The sequence below is a fragment of the Leopardus geoffroyi genome, chromosome B4 (assembly GCF_018350155.1).
Source record: "Leopardus geoffroyi isolate Oge1 chromosome B4, O.geoffroyi_Oge1_pat1.0, whole genome shotgun sequence".
Classification (NCBI taxonomy): Eukaryota; Metazoa; Chordata; class Mammalia; order Carnivora; family Felidae; genus Leopardus; species Leopardus geoffroyi.
Window position 1 is genome coordinate 9,507,670 of NC_059341.1, and position 25,970 is coordinate 9,533,639.

A 25,970-nucleotide genomic window follows, 5' to 3' on the forward strand; every position below is an offset into this window, starting at 1 on the left:
CTGTGGCCATAGTTTGCCAATTGTAGGGAATGGATTCATATTTCACATAACCTAAAATTTTCACTGGCTTAATACAACCAAAGTTTTATTTCTTCAGCACAAGTCAGTTAAGCAGGATGTATTCTCAGGGACAGACTGCACTTCAGCACTTACACTATCAGCATGGCCATGGGAAGCAAACATGGCTACTAAAACATGGGCTCAAAGTTACCATCCAGAAGTGATGCACACAAACTTTTACTCACCTTTCACTGGCCAAAGCATATCAAATAGCTTTGCCTCACTTCAGAAAGGGCAGGGAAGTATAATCCTCTTCTGTGCCTACATAGAGGAAGGATCCAAATATTTGTGACTATATTTCATGACAACCAGAGCTGTTGTTGCATCCATGCAATATGGTGGACTAAGACCCGGCAGGACCATCATACTAGAAGAACATTTGTATACATGTCTGAGTGTTGCAAATGACTGTAACTTACCATGTCACTGCCACCCAGTCAACATGATCTCCTCATAGCTATGCCTGCATCCTTATGGTGCAGTATGTTGCCAACCTCCCACACAAAGATCTTGCTGAGGTATATGCTTTGGAGCCTCCAGCCTTCTTCCAAAGCCACAGAAGTCTTTTCAACTGTGCAGAAAAAAAAATGTGGGGGTATAAACACTCTCAGGGACAACCCATGGGATAATTCTAATGTGTGTGGCCCATGGTCCCTCACAGAGCTACTAGAAGGCTTGAACCCCTGTTATCCATGACCATAAACAGCTAATTAATGCATTTTGTAATTAATTGAATTCTTTCCGTATCTAATTTTTCCACTTCCTATTTCTGCTTCTTAGGAACCCTTCTCAAATTATCTATGTACACTCAAGGAATTGTTCTGTGTTTTGCTTTCATGGCAACAGAAAGCCAATTTCTAATTTCTAAGCCAATTAGAAAGCCTACATTCAAGATGGAATTCTAGAATTGGATCACTTACCAGTCAAAGGGCCTCTGTTATATTCTTACTCTATTCATCTTTATGGCCTCTGTGAAAAAAATTATATGTATTATGACTGGTGATTGTGGATTACTATAAACCTAACCAAGTTGTAGCTCTAATCTCTGCTGATGAGACAGATCATCACAGATTTTGACACTTTGGATTTTTGGCTATTGATACGGTGAATGCCAACTGATACAGTGAATTATTTTCAATATCCATAGGTAAAGAGGATCAAAGCTATTTGCCTTTACGTGGGGAGAACAACAGTACACAATCACTCTCTGGCTCCAAGGCTGCCGGCCCTCTTGCTCTTTGTCACAATATACTCTATTGAAATTTTGATGATCTTGTCATTCTGTAAAACATCTTGGCCACTGTATTTATCGCATCATATTAATGCCCTGATGAGGATATCATCAGAATCTAGATGGCCTGTAAAGGTAGTGTAATATGCCATAGGGTTTACATGTGCCCTACAAGATTCAGCATCTTTATACAATTCCAATAATCTGGGACCTGTTCTGATACTCATGTAGGGAAAAGGACTAGATGTTGAACTTTTGCCCTTTATCACTGAGGAAGAGATACCACCCCAGGTTTGGTGGTTTTCTTTGGGTTTTGGAGGCAGCATATAGCATATTTATACCTGGTGCTTGGATCTATGTATGGAAAATTCAAAACTCTGTCAGTTTTAATTGTACAGAGCAAGAGAGAACTTTGCCACAGGTTCAGATGATATGATCTGGCAGGTCCAATGGTGTTGGAGGTATCTGTGGTAGATAAGATACTGTATAAAGCCTCTGGCTGACTCCACTAGGTAAGTCACTGCAGAGAACACTGGAGTTCTCTGCATATGTTTGAGAAGCAGCTCCTGGCAAGCTACCTGGCGCAAGTATTTGGCAAATGCCTAATCATGGGACGTCAATTGACTAAAAACACACTACAGTACATTAAAAAACTGGGTATGCTTAAATTCACCAAGTTATAAGGTTGCACAAATGCAATCATAATCCATCTTACAATAAAAATTATACATTCAGAATGTGTCATTAGCAGGTGCAGATGGCCCCCAAAATGAAAAGAACAGATGCCCATATCACCAACATCTGTTGTATTGATGGCTTTCCCCAGTGCACAACCATGGCCTCCCAGAGTATTCCCTAAAAAAAAGGAGGGAAAAAAAAGTGTTGCTTCAAAAATGATTTAGTTCAATATGTTGGTACAGAGATGCGTTGACCTATAGACCTAATCAGGAATGACCTCCAAGAATCATTGTGGAAAATCTATTCATAGAGCCACAGACAGTAGACTTGGTCGTCACTTTGGTATGAGGAGAAGTAATCTCAAGTGAGAAGATGCATGAATAAATGACGTGAAGCAATGACTTGGCTGATTGGTAAGGGCCAGGAAGCAACCACAGTGAAAAACTGAAAACAAAGAAGAGAAAAATAGACATGTGATGGATCCATGAAGTCAAAACCTACCAGAAAAGAAAGCACTCAATAGCTAGATAGGTTAGGTTTGGAGGTAAATATCAGGCAGACTCTGTCCTTGGCCAGTTTTTTGTCCTTGCACCATTGACCCATACATGGGTCACAGCTAAGGTGATAGAGATGAGGCTAAGTGTGAGCCCAGTGACTGCTTTTCACCAAGGCTCTTCCTCATTCATGTTCAACTACCTTTTGCTGCTCTTAAATATCCAACCCTGCCAGCGGCAGGGACCAAACCTGAGCTCTCAACATGGTATCATAATGCCAGGAGGTGAGCCAGCCACTCGGGAGTAAAATCTGTTATATTAGACCTCTTCTATCCTAGAGGACCAGTAATTCATTCTTACCAGAACTGGTGCTTAATCAGGATATGGATTTTTCTTATACACTCCCAATGTGTCTGCCAGTACTATCTTGAGAGGGTTTAGAGAATGCTCTGAATGTTACTGACATAGAATTCCCACAGAATGTAAGCTTGAACTTAAATGACCTATTTTATTGCAAAGTTGGTGTGAAAAGGGACATCAGTGTTCATGGATGGATGGAACTATTTCTAAGTTCCGTATGTCGTTCCATTGATCAATTTCTCTATCCCTGAGCAAGTACCACACTGTCTACTGCTTAATAATAGGTCTTGATGCCTGGTAAAGCAATCCTACACATATATTCACATCTTATTCTCTATTAGAAATTTCTTGGCAGATTTTGGCTTTTGAGCCCTCTGTATAAATTTAAGAATCAACTTACAAAGCCCCACGTAATGTTCTTCTGGAATTTTGATCAAAATATCATTAAATCTATAGATCAATTTGAGGAAAAATTAAATATAATACCGAGGCTTCCAATTAATGAATGCACATATATTTCTTTTTTTAGATTGTTTTGTAACATATTATAATAAAATTATCATTTTTTTCATTCCTGTCTTGCACAAATTTTGTTCTACTTATTTCTCTAGCAGCTTCATTTCCAAACATCTTTATTGTTGATAATAATTATATTAATTCCTATGTTCTTTATACACACTTATATCTTCTGTGAATAAGAGAATTTGTTTCTTTCTCATTCTTATACCTCTGCATCTACTTTCTTTCTAAGTTTTAGGATCTAGTGCATCTAATACAAAGATGAAAAGATATGATGATATTAAACATTCCCTAGGAATTTTTTTAAGGTTCCACCATTAAGAATGATGTTTTTTGTAAGCTATCTTTTATTTAGTTAGAAGTGCTTTAGTTTTCTAAGAATTTTAAACATGAGTCAGGGTTGAAATTAAGTTATTTTTACATTTATTAAGATTATTATATAAATGTCTTTTAAAATATGTTAATGTGGTGATTACACTCCTCATTAAAATGTAACTTGACTTCTTGCGTCATAATAGAGACAGTTTATACCAGGGGGTTGGCTACAAAGGTGATAGAATAGGCAGAAGCCAAATGGGACAAGGAGGCACCTGCCCTGGGGAATACTCAGTGAAAGTGGAGTCATGGCAAGGCCAGCTAGTGACAGCTGGAGACACAGGAGAGTCATTTACTACTAGAAAGTCCATCCAAAATAAAGCCAGGGAGAAGCATCCTGGCTTTCCCTATCCTTCTACTCTCCTATCTCCCTTCCAGTGCCTCCCACTGGCTGAAGCCAGCCAGAAGCCAGCAGATGTAGGAATCTTTGAAACATAGGTGCAGAGTTTGGCCACCTGTAGTGGTCAGTTGCTTGCAAAATTCAGTGGTACTTCAAGTAAATACAGACACATCCAGAGGAGTTTGTAATTTTTTTTTGGTGGGGGGGGGGGATATTGCATTAGGCTGTTTTAAGGAGTTTTGGATATAGGATCACAATTGAGATTGGCTTTAAGATTATGCTAGTTGCATGGAATTAGTTGAAATGAAATCTCCTCCATTTTCTGGAGGAGATAGAATAAAATTGGAATGATCTTTTCCTTCAAAGTTTTGTAGAATTTGCTGGCAAAATAATTTGAGGTGTGTGACTTTTCTGTGAGATTATCGTTAATACTAATTATGTTTCTTGGGTTATTATAAGAGTAGGCTTGCTATTTCTTCTTGAACATTCTATAAAAATTTATATTTTTCTAAAAATTTGTCTATTTGATCCAAGTTTTCTAATTAAATGGCATTGAGTTGCTCACAGTATTCTCTAACTGTATTTAAATCTCTCCTCTTGGGGCGCCTGGGTGGCGCAGTCGGTTAAGCGTCCGACTTCAGCCAGGTCACGATCTCGCGGTCCGTGAGTTCAGGGCTCTGGGCTGATGGCTCAGAGCCTGGAGCCTGTTTCCGATTCTGTGTCTCCCTCTCTCTCTGCCCCTCCCCCGTTCATGCTCTGTCTCTCTCTGTCCCCCCAAAAAAATAAATAAACGTTGAAAAAAAATTTAAAAATGAAAATATGTAAAGAATTCTCATATATCCATTTGAATGTAAATTAGTTTGATTTCTCAGGAGGTAAATGTAGTAATATAGGTAATATATATCAGAACCTTGAGCATTGTGTACAATTTCTGAACCAGTAATCCATCCTTTTAAATAAAACTTAGGGGAAAAGTAATGATAATGAGGTAATTAATATCTTATTGGCAAAAGTGTCCATCGCCATATTTAAAAACAAGATGGTCGGGGGAGCCTGGGTGGCTCAGTCAGGTAAGAGTCCTACTCTTGGTTTCGACTCAGGTCATGATCTCAAAACTCCTGAGTTTGAGCCCCACATCGAGCTCTGCGCTGACAGCACAGATTGCACTTGGGATTCTCTTTCTGTCCCTCCCCCACTCGTGCTCAAAATAAACAAACATTTTTTTAAACATTAAAAAATTAAAAATTAAAATAAGATGGGAAGTTCTACATACAAGTAATATTAAAACATAAAAATATTGGGCAATATCAATTTTCCTAAGTTGGTGCTCAAGTTTCTATCTGAATTACTTCATCAGCATTTATTCACCATTAGCATGGGCTGAACCTCAAAAGCAGTTTTGTTCATTTTTGTATTATATTTATGGGTCTATTTTATAAGATGCATACAAGTTTGCAGACCTATAACATCCAGGGGAATAGAACCCTTTTATTATTATGTAGTGATCCTCTCTATCCTTAATATGTTTTGCCTTAAAGTATATTTTTATATAGATGTAGCTATCCAATATTTATTTTGGTTTCTGTTTTCTTTATGTATCTTATTCCTTCATTGTGCTTTCAGCTTTTCATACTATACATATACCACTCATAACGGGATAGACATGTAACTTTTGAAATCCCCTTGAAAATCTGTCTTTTGCCAGTAACATTAGTTATAATTATCATACATAATTGTACACTTATCATTGTCATTACTTTGGAATTCCTTTTATTCCATCTCTTTTTGGGTTTTGTTTTTTTTTTGCTCCACTTTTTGGGGAAGAAGATTTTGGTTTCATGAACGGGTTTTGTAACCAAGCCACCTAGTTTTCAATCTGCCAGTTGGTAGCTTTATGAAATTTTGCGTCACACTTTCCTACTCTATAATATGAGGATGGTCATCAAGCCATAAAGGTCATCAAGCCACTTTGTGATCTAGGTAGTTCATATGTATAAAGTGATTAAACCAGCCTGGGTTGTAGGAATCACTATATGAGTGTCAGTTACAATTAGAATTCTTTCTCGCTTACGACCTCTTCATTTTGTTTGTTTGCCTATTTTATCTTCCATGTTTTTCCTCTACTGGTTTGAAATTTAAGCTCCCTATTTTTCTCTTTCTTTTATTATTATTTGTTTCTTGTGACTACTGTTGAAGTAGTTTTCATGAATATTTAACTTAAGGTAAAAACCAAAGTAAAGCCTTTCTAGAAAACAAGATTTGTTTCCAGAAAACAAGTTTCTAAGATTTTAACTCTACTCACCTTTCCCCTGACATACATACCGTTTTTGTCTAATATTTAAATTTTCACTTTTTATGAAAATCTCAATAATTGGACATTAATAATATTTTATACAGAGAGAATTTCGATTCATATATTTGTTTAGGATATTCTTCTTTGTGTTTTAAAGTTAATATTCCATTTTCTTCAGACTTACATTGTTGTATTTAAAATATATGCAGTTCTTTCAATTGTCCTTCTTTTGTAACTATTCCACCTATTCTGTTTTAGTATAGATTTAAGCATACAGTTACTATTAGATTTAAGTGTACAGTTCAACGCTAACAAGTATATATGTCCGTGTAACAGCCACTCCCAAAATTGCCTTCTCCCCAGACTGCCTTCTTCACACCTTTGCATTCAGTCTCCCCCAACCCCATGCCACGTAACCACTGTTCTGGTTTCTATCAGCATTGATTAGTTTTGGCTCTTAGAGAACTTGATATTAACAAAATTAAACTCTGCATTATTGTATATCTGACTTCCTTTACTAAATATAATACCTGTAAGAGGCATTTATTTTCTTGAGTATATCTTCAGTTTGAGTATATCTTTCAGTTTATTTTTTACTGATAAGTAGTATTCTATTGTACAGATGTTGTTTATCATCTGTTAAACATATTCTTATTGCTAGTTTCTGGTTATTGTGAATAAATCAGTTATTAACATCAAGTACAATTCTCTTGGGGATATGGGTTTTCATTTCTCTTGGTTAAACTCCTGGGAGTTGTATTACAGAGCAGTTGGGTTGGTATATCTTTAAATCATAAGAGATTTTGGACTGTGCATTACTTTTCTTGTAATATCCACGTCAGTGTTTGTTACTACAGTTATTATAGCCTCATAAATTGGGAGAGTGTTCTGTTTTCCATTTTCAAAAACACTTTGTATAACAATGGACAGTATTCATTTGATAGGATTCACCAGTATATCTGGGTCTTGACTTTTCTTTGTAGGGAGATATAATATTACAAGTCTAATTATTTTAATAAATGAATAGTTTTCAGGTTTTCTGCTTCTTCTTGTGTAAGGTAAGTAGAATTTTTCAACAGATTTGTAAAATTTTATTTGATCTGCTACATGGAACTTTAGACAATATTCTCCTATTCTTATAAGGTATGGAGAATATGTAATGATATCTTCTCTTTCATTCCTATTAGAGGTAACATTTTTCTATGTTTTTTCTCATTAGTCTTTTGAAATTTATTATGGCCCCAAGTACGGTATGTCTGTCATTGCTTCATGTGCACTTGAAAAGAAAGTATATTTTTCAGTTACTGGGTATGATGTTCTGAGGTCAGATCTTCTCTATCATTATTGATTTCTTGTCTACTTGTTCAAACCCTTTCTGAGAGAAGAGTCAACATTGCCAACTCTAACTTCGAATTGGTCCATTTTACTCTTTAGTTCTGTCCGTTTTGCTTCATGTTCTTTGACGTTCCTATACCAGACATGCACATTTAAGACTCTATGTTTTCCTGCTGAATTTACCCTTTCACCAGTATAAAATTTCCCCTTTTTTCTCTGCCAGTACTTCTTATTTGGAAGTAGACTTAATTTGATGCAAATTTAGCCTTTATGTTTTTATATGTTTCATGGTTTTCACATATTTAATGTTTATGAGGCATAAATTTGTCATTATTTTACTTTAAGCCTAGTTGTGGTTTATAATTCAAAGTGAATCTCCTAGAATGTATGTTGTTGATTCTTACTTTTTTATACAATCTGCTACTCTCTGCTTTTTAATGAAAGTGTTTGATTCATTTACATTTAATGTAGTTATTGACATATTTGGAGTTTATTATGCCATATTTCTGTTTCTTTTCTATCCGCCCCATCTACTGTTGTCCTACTGTTTCTTTTTTCATGTCTATTTTAGGTTAAATAAATGCCTTTATTCATTTTCTTGCCTATTCTACTATATAGAGAGCATGCAATGATGTAATTTGGGAAGGATAATCAGTTATAACAGGTCTGGTTTAATGTCTCTTTGTAAGGAATGTTGTGTTCTATTAAAATGGGAAGTTAATTTTCTGGCACCTTTAATGATTAATGATTTTGCTGAAACTTAGTTCTAGGTTTTGTTAAGAACCATCACAGTTACTTTGGGGCATTATCGTTACCCCTTAGGTATAACTGTGCTGAGATATCAGCTGAATGTCCACAGTAGTAACAAGGTCCTTCAATTATGGTTGAGTCAGGACATCAGTATTTCCTAGAACTATGCAGCCTTTTGGTTCCACTCCCAACCTTGAGGCAGCCACTCTCTCCCAGGCAATCCTAGGAAATCCTAGGATTCCCTCTCTCCTTTGCCTCCTCCTTTCTGGCAGCCGTTCTGCACATTTTAGCTGCTTCAGTAGCCTTGAAATCTGTTCTTAGCCTCCTCATGTCAGTGAGACCCTGATACTCTGCTTTAGCTCTACTCTTCTCTGTTGCATTTAGGAGTCACTTTCTATGCAGAGAGCTAGGGTAAATATGGTGCTTACCTCAGGGGTTTCTTTTTGTCTCAGGGATGACAGACCTGAGCTACCTATGGTTTAATATCTGTACACAGTTTCATACATTCTACCCAGATTTATAGTTCTTCATAGCAGGAAGCTAAGTCCAACACTTAGTTCTTACATTATGGCTGGAAACCGAAGACTCCTTTAACAGTGTTTTACCTTTTTGTCATCATTACATATCATCTTATGTTTCTTTTTATTCATTTTCTTTGGGTGCTTTCTGAAGCTGTGGTTTCATATTTTTCATCATGGCATAGCTGGTAAATTTTCATGTATTACCCCTCCAAATATTAACCCTCATTGATTCTCTCTATTCTTACCTTCTGGAACTCTTATATATATGTTAAGATTCCCTACTCTCACCCCATGTTTTAGCTGATCTGTGTTGGTGTTGCTTGCTAGGTGAGGGATACCAATCCTTCTACCTCTGAAAGATCTGGGGCTTTTATTGCCTTGCAATAGTGTCCACTCTCATAATAGCAAAATAACTAGAAATGTGCAATATTTGTTGTAACAATGACATAATATATGCAGTTTTTATAATAACCAGAACCAAACAAAAATCTAGAAACAAACCAAATACCTATCAGTAGAAGAGTAGAAAAATTATGTAGTATTAAGAATGGGATCTTCTGGGGCGCCTGGGTGGCGCAGTCGGTTAAGCGTCCGACTTCAGCCAGGTCATGATCTCGCGGTCCGTGAGTTTGAGCCCCGCGTCGGGCTCTGGGCTGATGGCTCAGAGCCTGGAGCCTGTTTCCGATTCTGTGTCTCCCTCTCTCTCTGCCCCTCCCCCGTTCATGCTCTGTCTCTCTCTGTCCCAAAAATAAAATAAACGTTGGAAAAAAAAAAAAAAAAAGAATGGGATCTTCTACTTGAGTGACTGTTCATTATCTACAGCTACAACTTCTATATGCTTAGTGGAAATCTAAGTGAAACAACAAATGTCAGAAAACTAAACGCAGCATGGTATCATACATCTAAAACTTTAAAATAAACAGAAATAACATTACATTTGGGGAAGGATGGGATGGAGCTGTTCACAGCATGACAATCCTCCCAATGAAATGAGTGTGAAAAGCCAGATACATTATAAAATTAAAATATTTAAATAGTCCATAGAGCTATAGAAGCAATGAGGACTAAAGGGAGTCAATTTCTAAAGAAGAAACAGGGGTGAAGGGAAGTCCTAGGCTATCCGTGCAAGCCGTTTTCAGTCCTAAGCATATGATAAACACTAAGTCTGGTCCGGGCTCAGACAGGGCGCTACTCCTGGGGAAGGGGAAATGCACAAAGATTTTGGTTATTGTGAGGGATGTCTTCATATTTTCTTATTCCACTCTATAGTTTTGAATACATTTATTTAGATGTTTCCTATATTTATTACAGCACTCTATTTTTACATACATTTTGACAGTTTATAAGCTGACAGTCTTGACAATTTTACTTCATCTGTTAACACGCTCATTTTGTTTTCTCCTTTAATTCATGTAAATGTGAGAAAATTATTTTAAAATTACGAAATTGAAATCACTATTTTATAGAAAAGATATGGTGCACAGTTCAAGCAATAGATTTTAGATCTTCCCTGAGTTCTAATGTATCAGATTTTGACTAAAATTGCCTTGCATTTATAGATTAATTTGAGGAACATTAGATCTCTATAACCTCGTGTAACTTGTAACTCAGATTTTCATATCCTATATTATTTATTTCAGTAATATTTTGGGGCGCCTGGGTGGCTCAGTCGGTTAAGTGTCCGACTTCAGCTCAGGTCATGATCTCGCGGTCCGTGAGTTTGAGCCCCGCCTCGGGCTCTGGGCTGATGGCTCAGAGCCTGGAGCCTGCTTCCAATTCTGTGTCTCCCTCTCTCTCTGCCCCTCCCCCATTCATGCTCTGTCTCTCTGTCTCAAAAATAAATAAACGTTAAAAAAAATTTTTTTTAAATAATATTTTATAATTTTGTGCAAGGAGATATTACACATCTTTCGTTAAGTCTGTTCCTCAAGGCTTCACAGTTTGGTTCCTAGTATATAGAGGGTTGTGTTTTCCACTAAATTTTACGCTTATTGATGAAATGTAGGAATATTCTTAAATTTTTATGTATTTTTCATCAATAATCTTGATGGTCTCCTGTTAGTTATAAATGGTTATATTTATATGTACGGGTCTCTTGCATTTTCTCTACAGATAAGTATATCATCTGAAAAGAAGAAATTACAGTTTGTTTCTTCCCTTTCAAAATATACATTGCTTATCTTTTCATGATTTCATTTCATTTATTGTTTAGAATCCTTAAGAAAATGCTGAATAACAAGGATAATAGAAATCACTCTTATCTTTCTGATTCTAATGGGAATGCTTCTGAGTTCCAGGACTCAATACAATACTTGTCATAAGTTCTGGGTAAATGACATTAACTGTTTTCAGCAAGTATCATTCTATCAACTTTTGTTAAGAGATTATTTATTTTTACTTAGGAACTGATTTAGAATTTTTTGATTGCTCTGTTGTATGCACTAGAGATACAAATCCTAATTCATTTGAGGAATGTCGTCCCCTTCTTTGTTCCCTTTGAGTGTAACAGTTTTATCTATTTCCATTTTCCTAGTAACTTCTTTCCTTTTTTCTTCTTCAGGATGCTATATAGAGGTCACTTCCCTTTGGAGGTCATCTTGGATTCCTTGAGTCTCAGTTGACACTATCCTTTCTTCGTCCACCCATATCAGGCTATATACTTTCCCATCCTTACACTTATCACTCGTCTTGGTTGTCTATCAACTTGTCTTCATCCCCACTTGTCTGAAAGAAAATATTGGTTCTTGTTCCCAGTTGTATCTCTAGTAACTAGGACAAGGTCTGACACAAATTAAGGTCTTAATATTTATTTAATTGGCTAGTTAATTGCTTACAGTGTTTTCCTGGTTTGTTTTAGCACTGAGGTGGAGCATTTGATTAGTTTTCAGCCTAAATTATAATCACTTCAAGCTTTGATATAAGAAGTTTGGCCCATTTATGACTAAAACCAGGCCCATTGTACATAAGATATAAATGTTTGTGTTGAGGAGATTTTTGGGACCTCTCTGTGAGAAACTGAGAGCAACAGCTTTCTAATTTCTCATCTCAAATATCTGTATTTCTCAACAGCTGTTGTTGTGTTTCTGGTTTTGTTTTTTTTTTTTTTTGTTTTTTTTTTGAAAGAGAGAGAGAGCATGTGTGAGCAAGTGGGGGAGGGGCAGAGAAAGAGACTCTCAAGTAGGCTCCACACTCAGCATGGAGCCCGCTGGGGCTTGCTGTGACAACCATGACATCATGACCTGGGCCAAAATCAAGAGGCGGACTCTTAAATGACTGAGCCACCTAGGTGCCCCAACAACTGGTTTATTTTAATCTTATGAACAGTATGACACATGAAGCTGATTGTGTTTTCTATTTCACATTGTTTGGGAATATTAGAACCAAATTGCCTCTTAACTTCTATGATATTACAGTATCATTGTGTTCATTAATTTAATTCCTGGTTTCCTTTGCATATGTACCTTTATTTTTCTCTCTCCTCAGTATCATTAAATTATGTTTTATATTGCTCAATTATATGTTTCCCTGTAAACTACCTTAAATCTGTTTTTTAACCAAGCAAGATAAAATATTATTGGCATAATATATCATTGAAGGAATTCTCACCACTTCAACCTATTGTAAATTCTGCTAACAGATTTGTTTTTCAACAATACATATATAATTATATCTTACTCCTGTTTAAAATACTTCAGTGATTTCCTATGATGAGACACAAACTTCATATAAAGGTGCACATAGATCTTTAAGACACTTTTACTCAGTGCAGTCTTGACATAGGATCATTTAAGTATATCATGTCTGCATTTGACTAAACCATTTGGAAAATATATTTCTATGAAAATGTACTGGCTTACCTTTTCATCAAAATTATAAAGCAAGACCTTTTCTTTTCACAATAGCAAGCTTAGAGGTAGTTAGTTTTATCGTTGCTTGTTTATTTTGTTGTGTTTTGATTTTTTTACACAATGATAAATATTGGACTGCATTTGGCAAGTAATGGAAATGCTACAAGATTTATATTATGTTGCAGAAAAAGGAGAGGGCACAAGACAGAGCATAAAAAAAAAATGTAACTATGAATTGTTCAACTGCTGTCTAAATAAATAAATAATAAAATTGTAACATGTTATGCACAATGTAGCAAATGTTATCCAGAAGTTAACTTAGAATCCAGGAAAACTGTACCTACAATCCTCAAGTTTGAAACAGCTTTAAATTAAATTAAATTAAATTTAAATTTAAATTTAATTAAATTAAATGACAATGGGAAATTATTTCAGAAAAAGATAAAGAAGATTTTCCGGATTCACATCTGATCTTCCCCACTGTATCACCCCCTTTGTTTCTCTTCCTATTTCTAAAAAACAAGAATTATGTCATTTCTAATAGATGCAGATAATCATGGTTTGGGGAAAATAACTCTGCTTTACAAAGACTTACTCACCACTGGCTTGGGAAGAAATTATGAGTTTTGTAATGAAATTCTATATTCCTTTGCTAATGTGCCAAAATAGCAAGTCATTTAAATCTGCCTTCCTAACAGTATCAGATAATAGAAATATGTTGCAAAGCATTTTGCAGAACATCCGTAAGATGGGAGGGTTAAACTTCCTTAGAGATCAATTGATAAAGATTTTAATTTGGGAAAAGTCATGAGCAGTGACTACAGTGAAGAACCTGAAGCAAGGATGGGATAATTCCAGTTCATATCAGAATGAACAATTATATAATGTAACCATTGAAGAGATACTTTACATGTGTGCTTGTGTGATTCCTGGGCTGTTTGTTTAAATACAAGATGCATTTTAGTGCCCTTCATATGTATAGACATGGCTCTCCAACAAATATTCCCTTGGTCTATTAGGTGTGCCATAAATCATCTTTAAAATTAGGTGCAAATACAGTTTCTGCCAAATTAAATGCTATATATTGGTAAGAAGGGATTGTCATATACACATTTACGTGTGCTGTCTTTTCAGTCATATCACAATTTTCTCCACATGAGAAAGATTTCTAAAATAAACCTTTAAAAATTAACATTTATTTATTTTTGAGAGACAGAGACAGAGCATGAGCAGGGGAGGTGCAGAGAGAGAGAGGAAGACACAGAATTCGAAGCAGGCTCCAGGCTCTGAGCTGTCAGCACAGAGCCAGATGTGGGGCTCAAACTCACAAACCGTGGGATCACGACCTGAGCTGAAGTCGGACACTTAACCGACTGAGCCACCCAAGCGCCCCTAAAATAAACCTTTAAATGCAATTGTATATACAGTTGACCCTTGAACAACCTAAGGGTTAAGGACACCGACCCCTGCACAGTCGAAAATCTGTGTAGAACTTTTGACTCCACAGAAACTTAACTACTCACAACCTATTGTCAACAGGAAGCCTTAGTGATAACAAAAGTAGTCAATTAACATATTTCTATGTTACATGTATTATATACTGTATTCTTACAATAAGGTAAGCTAGAGGAAAATAAAATGCTATTAAGAAAATCATAAGGAAGAGAAAATACATTTACAGTACTTTACTGTATTTATGAACAAAGCCCAAGTATACTCCAATTAGATTTTCATATATTCTAACTAGATTGAGAATAAGAACCTGGAAGTCTTGTTTCATTGTATCCCTTACTATCTCGACCTAAACTGGACTACATTGCCAAATAGAACTGCTGTAAAATGGTTAATAAATTCTAATTAGATTAAGTTGTGTTGTAGTTAACTCCATGAAGTTTTGCCTTTGGCATTTCCTTTTTTTACCAATGCTATCCGGCAGCCGACCCCACCACCAGTATAACGAGATCGCTTTGCCAAGAGCCTTCAGCTTGCTGTTTCCTCAGCATTTTCTAGTCTATTCCAGTCCAGATTATATATATTTGCCATCTTTGAAGAATCTGATGCTCTGGAATCTTTTGACCCCATCTTGCTCCACATTTCTTCTCACCTCTGATGTCACTTCTTCATCTGTCACTTGAGCTCCACCTTCACCATCCCTGAAATTCTTCTCTCATTTCTTGGCATTCTCTTGAAGAGCTCATCATTAGGTGCTCTCTGCCCTATGCTCATAACTCTCATCATTATCACCTCTGCACTGATCCCTGTCTTGGCAGCTAGAGTCAGACACCGGCCATCTTCTGTACTTTGTCCAGCTGAATTCTCAAATGGGCATGTTCCAAACTAGCCACACCATCCCTCACTATGCAAAACTTGCACCTCCCTGCAGCCCCCACAGGGTGAATTGTGCTGCTGTCCACCTCTGTATCCAAGGGAGAAGTCACCCCTCCTTCCAGTGTATTCTACTGATCGTATTCTATAAGCCCTATGTCACCTTGGTCAGTACAGGGACCTGAATTTCCCTGGACTTTCGTCTTCGCTTAAACTTTCTCAGACCATAATCTCTCACCAACTGATTTTTAAGGAAGCTTTTTCTCCTTTCCAATCTGTTCCACAAAATTCCAACAGCCAGTTTAATCAAGAAATGAGCATTTGTATAAAATGCTCTATTTTGGGGGTGCCTGGGTGGCCCAGTCAAAGCATCCAACTTCAGCTCGGGTCATGATCTCACGGTTCATGAGTTTCAGCTGCACGTCAGGCTCTGTGCTGGCAGCTCGGAACCTGGAGCCTGCTTCGGATTCGGTCTCCCTCCATTTCTGCCCCTCCCCCACTCGCTCTCTGTCTCTGTGTGTCTCTCTCTCTCTCAAAAATAAATATCAAAAAATTTTAAAAACAAACAAATAAAGTGCTCTTTTTTTTTTACATGTCTAAGTTGGGTGTTCTTTTCTGTATTTTCTGTGGTTTACCGGGTCCTCTTCTTACATCTTGTGTGCATGCTATGCCTATCAGAAGAGCAATGTATAAATAGAATTTAACGTTGTTTCCCAGTTTAAACCACCGTTATTCTTCAGGTATCACGTGTTCCCGGCACCACTAATGAAGAGACATTATGTTTAGCCATTTGAGCTCATACCCAGAGGGGCTCCCTTACACTTCAGCATTGAATTCAATCTAAAAGCATACTTCCATTTGTCAGATGTTTGCTTGTCTGTGTGAGACTATGTTAGTTAGCAGGGTAGGGAAGTCTGAGGTACCCTATAGTCTTTGTTCTGTCCTAGGCCAAGTGTCAGTTTCTGAGTTAATACTTTCATAATCTGAACACCCAGACTGAACTGGGTATTTACTTGGTCCTAAAGAAATGATAGTGAAAACCTTAAAACCAAAATTCTGTGTCTGTGTGTGTAAAGTGTGTGTTCAAAAACTCAAACTTGCTTTTCATAAATTTAATGAAATTGATTTAATAATGGAAACATGTTTCAAAAGACGACCCAAGAGTGGGGCACCTAGGTGGCTCCGTTGGTTAAGCATCTGACTCTTGGTTTTGGCTCAGGTCATGATCTCATGGTTTCATGAGTTCAAATCCATTATGGAACCTGCTTGGGATTCTTTCTCTCCCACTCTCTCTGCCCCTCCCCCACTGGCATTGTCTGTGTCTCTCTCAAAGTAAATAAATAAACTTAAAAAAAAAAGACAATCCAAGAGTAGCAGATAAATTTTTATGACAGTGGTGAGGTATTTTTTGGTTATTCACATTTAAAGGGATTAATTATATTAATTAAGTAATATAATAAATATAAGCAATTTCCCAGAACCCTACTGAAATAAAAAACCATTATTCATTGGGTAGTGTAGTCAGTAAGACATCAGGATCGCATTTTACCATTCACTAGGAAGTGCTTCACTGCCCCAAAGACAAAACAGTAAAATCACACTAAAGAGAGTTGATCCAGAATGAGGGAGACATTTATCAAAAAGTAATAAATAATTTTAAAATAGGCAGTAAGTTTGAAAAAATTGTCAACTATAACTGAGAAGATAAAAATGTATTCGTGTGATACACTTTAAAAAAATGAACTAGCATTTCCCATCCTGACATTAAGTTTCTCTGAGAATGAACATTTAAGTCGTGTATGACATTAAAGCTATTGAAAGAATTTCTCTAAAAAACATTTCCAATACACTTGTTCAATGTGTTTCTTTAAGGCACTTTTCAATGATTTGAAAGCCATATAAATGTGTATCCCTACCCAGAACTCCTAACAATTCAGTAGGGTATTTTTGAAGTGACTTTTTTCCCAGGTTAGTTATGAGATATGCAGTAAGATGGTACTCGGTCCCCCAACACCAAGTAGCAACTTCTGCAGTCACAGGTTCAATGTCTAGTGAAATCACAGGGCTCATTCATACATTTCTTAAAGCCTCTTCCTTCTCTAAGGTTCAGTGTCAGGATTTTTATTTGCTTGAGACTGCTATTCTGCTAACTGCACTCAGTCAGCATTGACAATGTAAAAATATTCTTCTTCATTTAAAACAGAGATGTTCAGAATATAAACCAACATGTGCAGCTCTGTGTATATTTGTATATATCCTAATATGTTCTGTGTGTGTTATGTTTTCACAATGATACCAAAGTATTTAATATTGGCATGTCATCATAAAACTGTATAATTATAAGGTAAGACACCAGTTTTAAAAAGCCATTATCATTGCTTTTTCCTAGCTCTACATATTTTTTCCTTCTACATATTTTTCTACATATTTTTTTCTTCTACATATATTTTTTCTTCTATATATTTTCAGCTCTACATATCTTCCTAGAAGCCTTCTTTTACAGAAAAGGATTGAGAAAACTCCACTTGGAATTACAGAATGCTTTAGGAAAATAAAATCTCTCTTCTGTTAAATCTTTTGAAAAAAATCTATGCATAACACTTTCCAAGCCAAGACATGGGTTGGTTTTATTGCATTTTATGCTGTGACAAAGTACCATAATTAGCACATTGGTGTAATTTACCACTGTTTCATTAAAGCTGATTGCCTAACTACCTGGGAAGTTAACATGGCTTCTTGAGTACTTGAGCTGCCTTATTTTTCTACGCTATAGCTGCTCATGGGAGTCGAGTAAAGGCATTCATTGCTACCAGAAAAGTAATCCTGATAAAGTTTATAATACAAGGCAAATATATAGTTTTGCTCGTTGCTTCCTCAGTCTTTCCATTTTTGGTTGGTTTGACTTTAGGGTGAAATTTCAAATGACAATATGGATATCTGATATTCAGCTAAGTTTTTACCATTTGAGAAAGCCAAATCATGTTTATTTCAGTTACATTGCAAATCATTTCTCTTTTGAAAATCTGACTTTAAAAAGTCAAGTCCCTTAGGTCAGGCTCACTGTTGGCTTTCAGGGCTTCTCCATATTGTGCAGGAACAGTGAAATGCATTTAAACGGCTTGAGGTAGGGATAAGGGGAAAAGGTTTTTAAAAATACAAAAACTAACAAGTAAAAGTAAATTAAATGCTGTCACATCTGTACGAATAACTTGCCTTCATGTTAGCAGCCACTAGCAAAGAACCATGTGCATTTTATCCTTTATGCCTTAACCGCCGCACCCCGACTATGTGACGTGACACACCGCTCAGCACAGTACTCGGTTGGAGCAGGAGGATTATCTAAGAAAGTCCGTGCTTTCATAGGAGACCCAGTGCTATATATACCATTCTAGAAGCAGTGCTTCAGATGAAGAGGCTAACGTGTAGATAATCCGTACATGCACAGGCGTGTCATAGCTTCCATACCAAAGTAGCCTACAGCAGCCTCATCTGAAATGAAAGTTTAGCAAACAGCAACCACAACAACAATAAAACTTATTGAAAATCCTCCAGAAGCTATTTACGTCCTGACAGAAGGACGGGCTTTATTATCTCCCATGATTCCTCCTGCTACACACTGACAGAATATGCTGCACATGAAGTAGCCATTTTATTTCGTTGGCTAAAATTAAAGTGGTTTTCTACGCCTTAAGGTTAAATATGCAATGTATACCCCATCTCCGTATATGGTTTGTAGCTAATTGCCTCATTCATAAATATGAAAATGAGCTTTTTGCCTTATTATCTCATCCTTTTTAAAAGTTTCTGGTGCTTATGGAATCTCCTTCCTAGGCCCTTCCGTCCCTTGAACTATTCTCAATACTAAATGCTCAAAAATAGGGAAAAAAAAAGCACTCAAATGAGAAGTGGCAACTCTGTTAATCTTGGCATTTCTACCATCCCTAGAAATTTCAGTGTTTATGACTGAAAGGAAAACACAGGAGAGAACATGTGTTGGAGAGGAGGACAGGACAGTAAGAAATGCAAAGAATGACACTGAACAGCTGAAAACAGTAAAAATGTAAATAATAACAGTAACTATGATTATTATACATATTTAGAAAAACAAAACAATGAAAGGAAAAAAGAAAACCCAAACAGTAATCAAACCCCATCATCATGAGCTGTATGTGTATCGTTAACATGGAAGGGAATTGCATGCAGAAATCCTTCAAGTAGAAAATGTAGAATACCTTTCCACTGATGATTTTTAGTTGTCAGGACAAGTGAGACCCAAACAGCAGTCAGAATGGTCCCAGCATGCTTGTTTCCTTTTTTTGTTTGCACAGTAGCTGTCAATTCCAGCCTTGCAGGTAGTGGAACCCAGCGGGAAGAAGGGGCGGGACCCAACGATGCAGCCTGAACTGAGAGCAAATTTAAATTACTGAGCCTTTTTTTCCCCCTTTTTTATTTTTCTACTCTGCGACAAACTGAAAAGATTCCAGCACGCTAATTTAACCACCCTGCTTCTTCTTCTTTGCCTTTTTTTTTTTTTTTTTTTTTTTTTTTTTTTTTTTTTTTTTGTCTCCCTGCTTCCAGGATAATTAAAAGAGAAACCTGTAAAGGCAACACTCCTGTGAGCGAATTTGTGCTGCAACGTGCTGGTAAGAAAACGAATTTAATTTTTTTATCTTTTCCTTTTTTTTTCTGCCCCCCCTGCTTTTTTTTGGCTTTTCTTTTTTTTAAAGAGCTGAAGGCTTTGTCTGTCTAATGCAGTCATAAGCGTGGCATCCCTGCCGTGAGGGGTTAGCATGTAATGAAAAGGTGTAATTGCCTGATATGTGACCCTCGCGTCATACTTATAATGGGTAATAACAGCATTCCTAGGTATCCTGATGATGCTTCTCTCTGCGAATTGACTGGTCACCCAGTTTTAACAAGGTTAAGATTGTCGCACTATGGCAATGAGTTGTTGATCGTTTAGGGTTGACATTTCAGTGTCCTGTCAGGGAGAATTCTTGAGTTCTCCAACTTACTCGCTTGTAGGGGTGTTAGGGTTTTAATAGGTCCGTTACAGACCATAACTGTTCTGTTGTTTACTCACCAAACAGGAAGTACAACGATGAAACTTTTTTTTTAAGTAACACCGTAATTATCCTAGACTTCCTTAGTCCAGATAATGAAACAGACACAAGTGAGTGCTGAGTAAAGTCATTTTAATCCCTTTGATCTGTAACTAGTCAGGAGTTCATTAGACAGTCAACTGTGGAGAGCCTAGATCATTTGGGGACCTTGAGCTGGAGATGCCAACTTTATTCTTGAAAAGGACAAATTTTAATTCAACCCAATTAAATTCAACAAGTATTTCTATAGACTCTGCCTGGGACTGGGGCTGAAAATGTTCTTGCCTGTTATTCTGTTATGGGGAGAAACAGAAGCTAAATGGTATAAATTTTCAGCAACATCTCTCCTGATTTCCATGAGAACTGATCTGATCCTTTAAGACACATTTCAAAACACGTAACTGTTGACTATGTGATGAAGTTCCCAAGGTTAAATCCACAATCAATGTACTCCTTCCTTTGACACATGTAAATTTTATGTCAGTTGGCAACTACGGTCAGTGTATTTTTTTACTGCATTTTAATATTATAGAGCAGGAAGAACACAAAAAAAACCTTTCTTGCAAACCAAATATCTCATTTGAAAATATATCCATGTGGCAAACTTCATTTGAGCTTCTCCAGACTCTCCTCAGAAGCTGGAATATACATGGGAAGGTTTAGGCTTGTCTGTGAGTTGGACTGGATTTGGGTCAAGAAACTTAGGAATAGAGATTTTCTCTTTTTTACCTTGAAAAATACATGTAAGATATCAAGGGATATTTTGTGCTGTTCTCCATTGTTGTTTGTTAACTATGGTATTTTGTGTTTTGTTTTTTGTTTTTAATAGATAAGTAAAAAAAGTAATAGGGAGACTGTCGAGAATATAGTTGCCAAATGTCCATTAAGACCTTTTTTAAAGAAAACTCTCCTATGAAAGTTTGAAGATTGTATGTCATTTGCATCTGATAGAGAATATGGCATTCTATGAGCTGGTAACATTTGGTCCCTAGTCTCTGTAGCTGTTTAATCTAATTGTGTCATTTCTACATTTAACAGCTCTGAACCATGCCACCCCATGGGTCCTCACTGATGCCCCCCAAATCACTTGAAATGTCTAAAAGGACCTCAGAACATTAGAAAGTGTCAATTGTTAGAATAATTTCTGCCTCTTGCATCAAGAGAAAATACTATGGATTTAGTAGTTCATTTTTAAAATCTGTTTTTATCCGCCAGTAACTGTCTATTAGGAACATTTCAGTTATAATTGGAATAAATTGTTGCCCAGTAACAAGCAAGTAACTCTGAAGCTACTTTCCATAGAATCGGTGACTAAAATAGCTACAAAGAGCTAACTGCAAGTTCAACCAAGGCACCGGCATTCCTTAATTTATTTTTTAATAAAAAAGATTAATTTCCTTATAATTTTACCATGCTACTTAAACTCTTAAACTTCTTACCAAGGTGTCACCTCCATGAAAATATCTAATTGACCAAAATCCCATATCTGAAGAATAAAGGCCAGTAGACCTCTGAAAAAAATTTCTTTCTGATTCAAAATAAGAACGAGAGAGGATAAGCACTACCTCTCAGACTATGAGTGTTAACAAGATTCCGGGCTAGCGATACCATTATATGTGGAGAACTGCTATCATCTCTTGCAGAATGTAATGTAAAATTATGGGTTTCACTGTAGGACTCTGTCATTTGAACTAGTAATCAGTCCATAATTCTATAGATTGCTGCAGTTAAAATGATGCTTTCCCCCATTAATAAAATATTGAATAACACTGAAATTACTTTAGTTAGATTTTACCCTATCCATTTTTTTTTCAATAAAAAAGAACCAGTAATAACCCCACATCCCAATATCTAAGCACGCATAATATCGGAATGTCCTTTCGTCTTCCCTTGCTGAAATGCTATGACATTACAATTTCAAGACCAAAATTCTTTAACAATAGTTCCGCATTTGCCATTTAGTTCTTGTGGTGTTTGGGAATAGTTTTCAGCTTGTAACTGCATGGATGTTGAAGTAGGAAATGCCTTAAGGAGAGGGTGAACGTTGTTTTACACGTAGACATACAAACAGATGGGATTATATATGATGCTGGAATGAAAATGTAAAGGCAATATAAAAGTATAAATAATGCTTTTTGAAAATATGACATTTGCTCAATTCATTATAAATGTTTATTAAGTATCCACTATGTTAGGATCTGTGGGAAATTGAAAAATGAAATAGCCACATCTTGGTCATCCAGGGATTTACAAATGTAGTAGAAGTTCAACTGGTAGACTAAAAAGTGTAATTTGATTAATTAGCCTATGACAAACTCAGCATAGTATGAGGCTCCCGGGATCAAGAAAAATTATGATGTATTGTTTCCGACCTCTTGGAACTGGCATATTCTTCTCACATTTCCTTCAGCGATTTTTCTATAGCCACATAGGTGTTTTCTCTTTCTTGTGCTTTTTAAAAATTATTATTATTTATTGATACCGTCTCAATTGTGTATTTTTTTTTCACTATAATAAGAAAAGAAGCAAAAAATACTGAGCTGGGCTTCAGGAGATACCCATCCTAATACTTGATTACCACTGACTTTGTTAATTGATCTTCTTGGGCCTCTGTCTCTTCATCTTTGCCAAGAGGAAGTGGCCCCATCAAATAGTCAAGTTTCTTGACTCTGCCCAGCTGAAGATGGGTAACTTTCAAGGAAGAGAAAGGGGAATGTCAGTTTGGGCAGCCACTGTGGTCAAGTGGTTCAAACAAAATACAAGAGGGCGATGAGTTAATTGACTACAAGTCCTGGCCTGTGCATTTGTGCTTAGCTGATGTGTGGTTAGGCCAGTCCCTTGAATTTGTGCCCTGTTCTCCCTTCACTGATGTGGTAAATGCCCACAGGACTAGAAAGACACATTGCAACAGAACAGTCAGTGTGTATCAGGAATGCTGTTCTATCATCTGTTGAGATGCTTCCACATGTGACCCAAGAAAATAAAGAGAGTATCTCTCTCCTCGAAACTAAGATGTATAGCAATGCTTTTTTTCAACACGTAAAAATATTCTTATATGCACCAATCCCTAACACTTCAGAGGGATGAAATAATTCAAAAAAGTCAGTTTATAACCTATGCATTAATTAGAATATTGTCTAATGCCTATTACCAAAACTGTTCCAATATACCCATCGTATATTTCCTCAGAAAGTATGTAAATGCTTAGTTACACTAAATCTTATAATCCTCTGTTTCCTTCCTGCCTCCTTGGTTTTCTATTGTTTTCACAAGGATGAAGATAGAGAGATACAGGAGATATAGAGACAGAGGGAAACTGGTTTAAGTTTTTTCCCTTTTATTCTGATCTAAAGGTTAATTCATCATTTAGAAACCCAGGTCAATGGAGGGAGGTAGAGAGAAGGCTAGTTGTTCCTAGATTATTTTTGTCGGAAGAGTGGCAAGATAGCACGTGTAATTTCCTCATTCACTCATTTATTCATTCATTCAAAATTTGTCCTTAAATGTCTGTTCTGTAGAAGACACTGATATATACTGACTAAAGAAACAGATATGATCCTCAAGAAGCTTAAACTGTTGCAAATGACAATATCTTGGTTTTTTTTTTTTGTGGCTGAGTAGCACTCCATTGTCTATGAACGCCACATCATCTTTATTCATCTACCTTTGGACACTTAGGCTGCTTCCATATCTTGGTTAATGTAAATAATTCTGCAGTAAACAAGGGTGCATGTATCTTTTCAAATCAGTGGTTTTCATTTTCTTTGGGTAAATGCCAAATTGTGGAATTACTGGATAGTGTGGTAGCTCTATGCTTAATTTTTTGAGGAACCTCCATACTGTTTTCCACGGTAGCTGTACCAGTTTACATTTCCACTAACAGTGCACGAGTGTTCCTTTTTCTCCACATCCTCACCAACACTTGTTATTTCTTGTATTTTTGATACTAGCCTTTCTGAGAGCTTTGAGATGATAACTCATTGTGGTTTTGATTTGCACTTCCCTGAAGAAGAGTGATGTTGAACATCTTTCCAGGTGTCTGCTGGCCGTCTGTATGGCTTCTTTGGAAAAATGGATGGATGGACCTAGAAGGTATTATACTAAGTGAAGTCAGACAGAGAAAGACAAATATCCTATGATTTCACTTATATGTGGAATCTAAAACACAAAACAAAACAGAAAGAGACCCATTAACACATAGAATAAACTATGGCGGTTTCTAGATGGGGTGAGGTTGGGGATGTGCAAAACGTGTGAAGGGGAATAAGCGATACAGACTTCCAGGTATGGAATGGACACATCACAGGGATGAAAGATACCACACAGGGAATATAGTCAAAGGTATTGCAGAAGTGCCGTGTGGGGACAGATGGAAACTGCACTTATGACGAGCAGAGCATAATGCACAGGTGTGTCAGATCACTGTTCTACACCTGAAACGAATGTAACACTGTGTCAACTAGAATTCAATAAACTAAAAAGAAGAATGTAGGAAAAAAAGAGACTTAAAATGTAAGACATTTTTAAACAAATGGCCACGAAATATGTCCTTACAAGTCACGTTATGTGCTGTGAAGGACAACTTCAAGTGCTCTGATAGAAACTATGGGGGAGACTAATTGAGATTGGTGGGCTCAGAGAATGCTGTTCTAACCCAAAGATACACATGCTAATTCTTTCTAAAGGTAAAAAAAATATATGATTCTATTTCCCCATGTCTTTAGGTAGCAGAGTTAACGAAGTTCTTTGCTACCCTGGATTCTTATAGTAACTTCCTAGCTGGCCCTGAGCTTCTATGGCAATCTCTTCTACCACCTGAGCGGTCCTTTAGAAATGTCAGTCAGGGGCGCCCTGGTGACTCAGCTGGTTAAGTGTCCGACTGGCTCAGGTCATGATCTCACGGTTTGTCTTTCCGAGCCCCATGTCAAGCTCTGTGCTGACAGATCAGAGCCTGAAGCTTGCTTTGGATTCTGTGTCTCCCTCTCTCTCTGTTCCTGCCCACTCATACTCTGTCTCTCTCTCTCTCTCTCTCTCTCTCTCTCAAAAATGAATAAACATTTAAAATTTTAAATATATTAAATTTTTTTTAATGTAAGTCACATGGTGTCACTCCTCTGTTCAAGACACTGCAATAAAGATGCCTTAGAAACTTGTAACATTGGTTTCCAAGAAGGGAAACTGGAAGCCTGGGACATAGGGATGAGAGGAAGGCTTGCATTTACTATCTGCCCTTTTATACCTTTTGATTTTTGATACCCTGTTCATGTACTGCAAATTTGACTAAATAGGTTGACTGTGTAATTTGTCATTTAAACCTGGACACTTTTGAGAGTGAAAGCAGTAATATTAATAATTACTGTGGGACAACCACATAAAATGGAGTTGTCTGGGCCAACAAGGATAACATAACCCTACATATCTCCCTGACTCTTGCTTCTCACATCCCCTAATATTCTAGGCGTGTTCATGTACTTGTACACACACAGAGCATTTGAGGTCTGCTCCTACCCCAGGACCTTTGCACCTGATCTTCTCTAAGCCTAGATCATGCTCCTTCTAGATATCCATATCTATTGCTTGTTCGCTTCCTTCATGTTTTGCCCAAATATCACCTTCTCTGACCACTCTTTTTGTAAGTACAAGTCACTCTAACCTTCTTAATCCTCCTTCATGGCTTTCTCTCCAAAGTTATCACTTCTTTTATAGTGCATCATATACTGTGTAATTAATTTATTGTAG

General features: G+C 36.8%; 1 protein-coding gene and 1 long non-coding RNA gene across 4 annotated transcripts in view; one reads left to right on the plus strand and one right to left on the minus strand.

Moving 5' to 3' along the window:
• The window catches only part of LOC123591394, a 51,415-nt gene extending 31,752 nt beyond the window's left edge, over positions 1 to 19,663 (minus strand). The window contains exons 1-3 of one of the 2 annotated variants that reach the window (XR_006709298.1): positions 19,362 to 19,597; positions 981 to 1,029; positions 246 to 321 (exon numbers count right to left, since the gene is read on the minus strand). This is a non-coding gene — a long non-coding RNA (uncharacterized LOC123591394). Of the gene's footprint in view, positions 1 to 245; positions 322 to 980; positions 1,030 to 19,361 lie in introns of both variants that reach the window. The other variant, XR_006709297.1, reaches the window with a different exon arrangement.
• A 24-nt stretch (positions 19,664 to 19,687) lies between these two features.
• CELF2 (CUGBP Elav-like family member 2) overlaps positions 19,688 to 25,970 on the plus strand; it is an 836,861-nt gene continuing 830,578 nt past the window's right edge. For both annotated transcript variants that reach the window (XM_045465677.1, XM_045465676.1), the window contains exon 1: positions 19,688 to 19,772. The gene's annotated coding sequence lies outside the window, so the exon portion shown is untranslated. The remainder of the gene's footprint in view (positions 19,773 to 25,970) is intronic.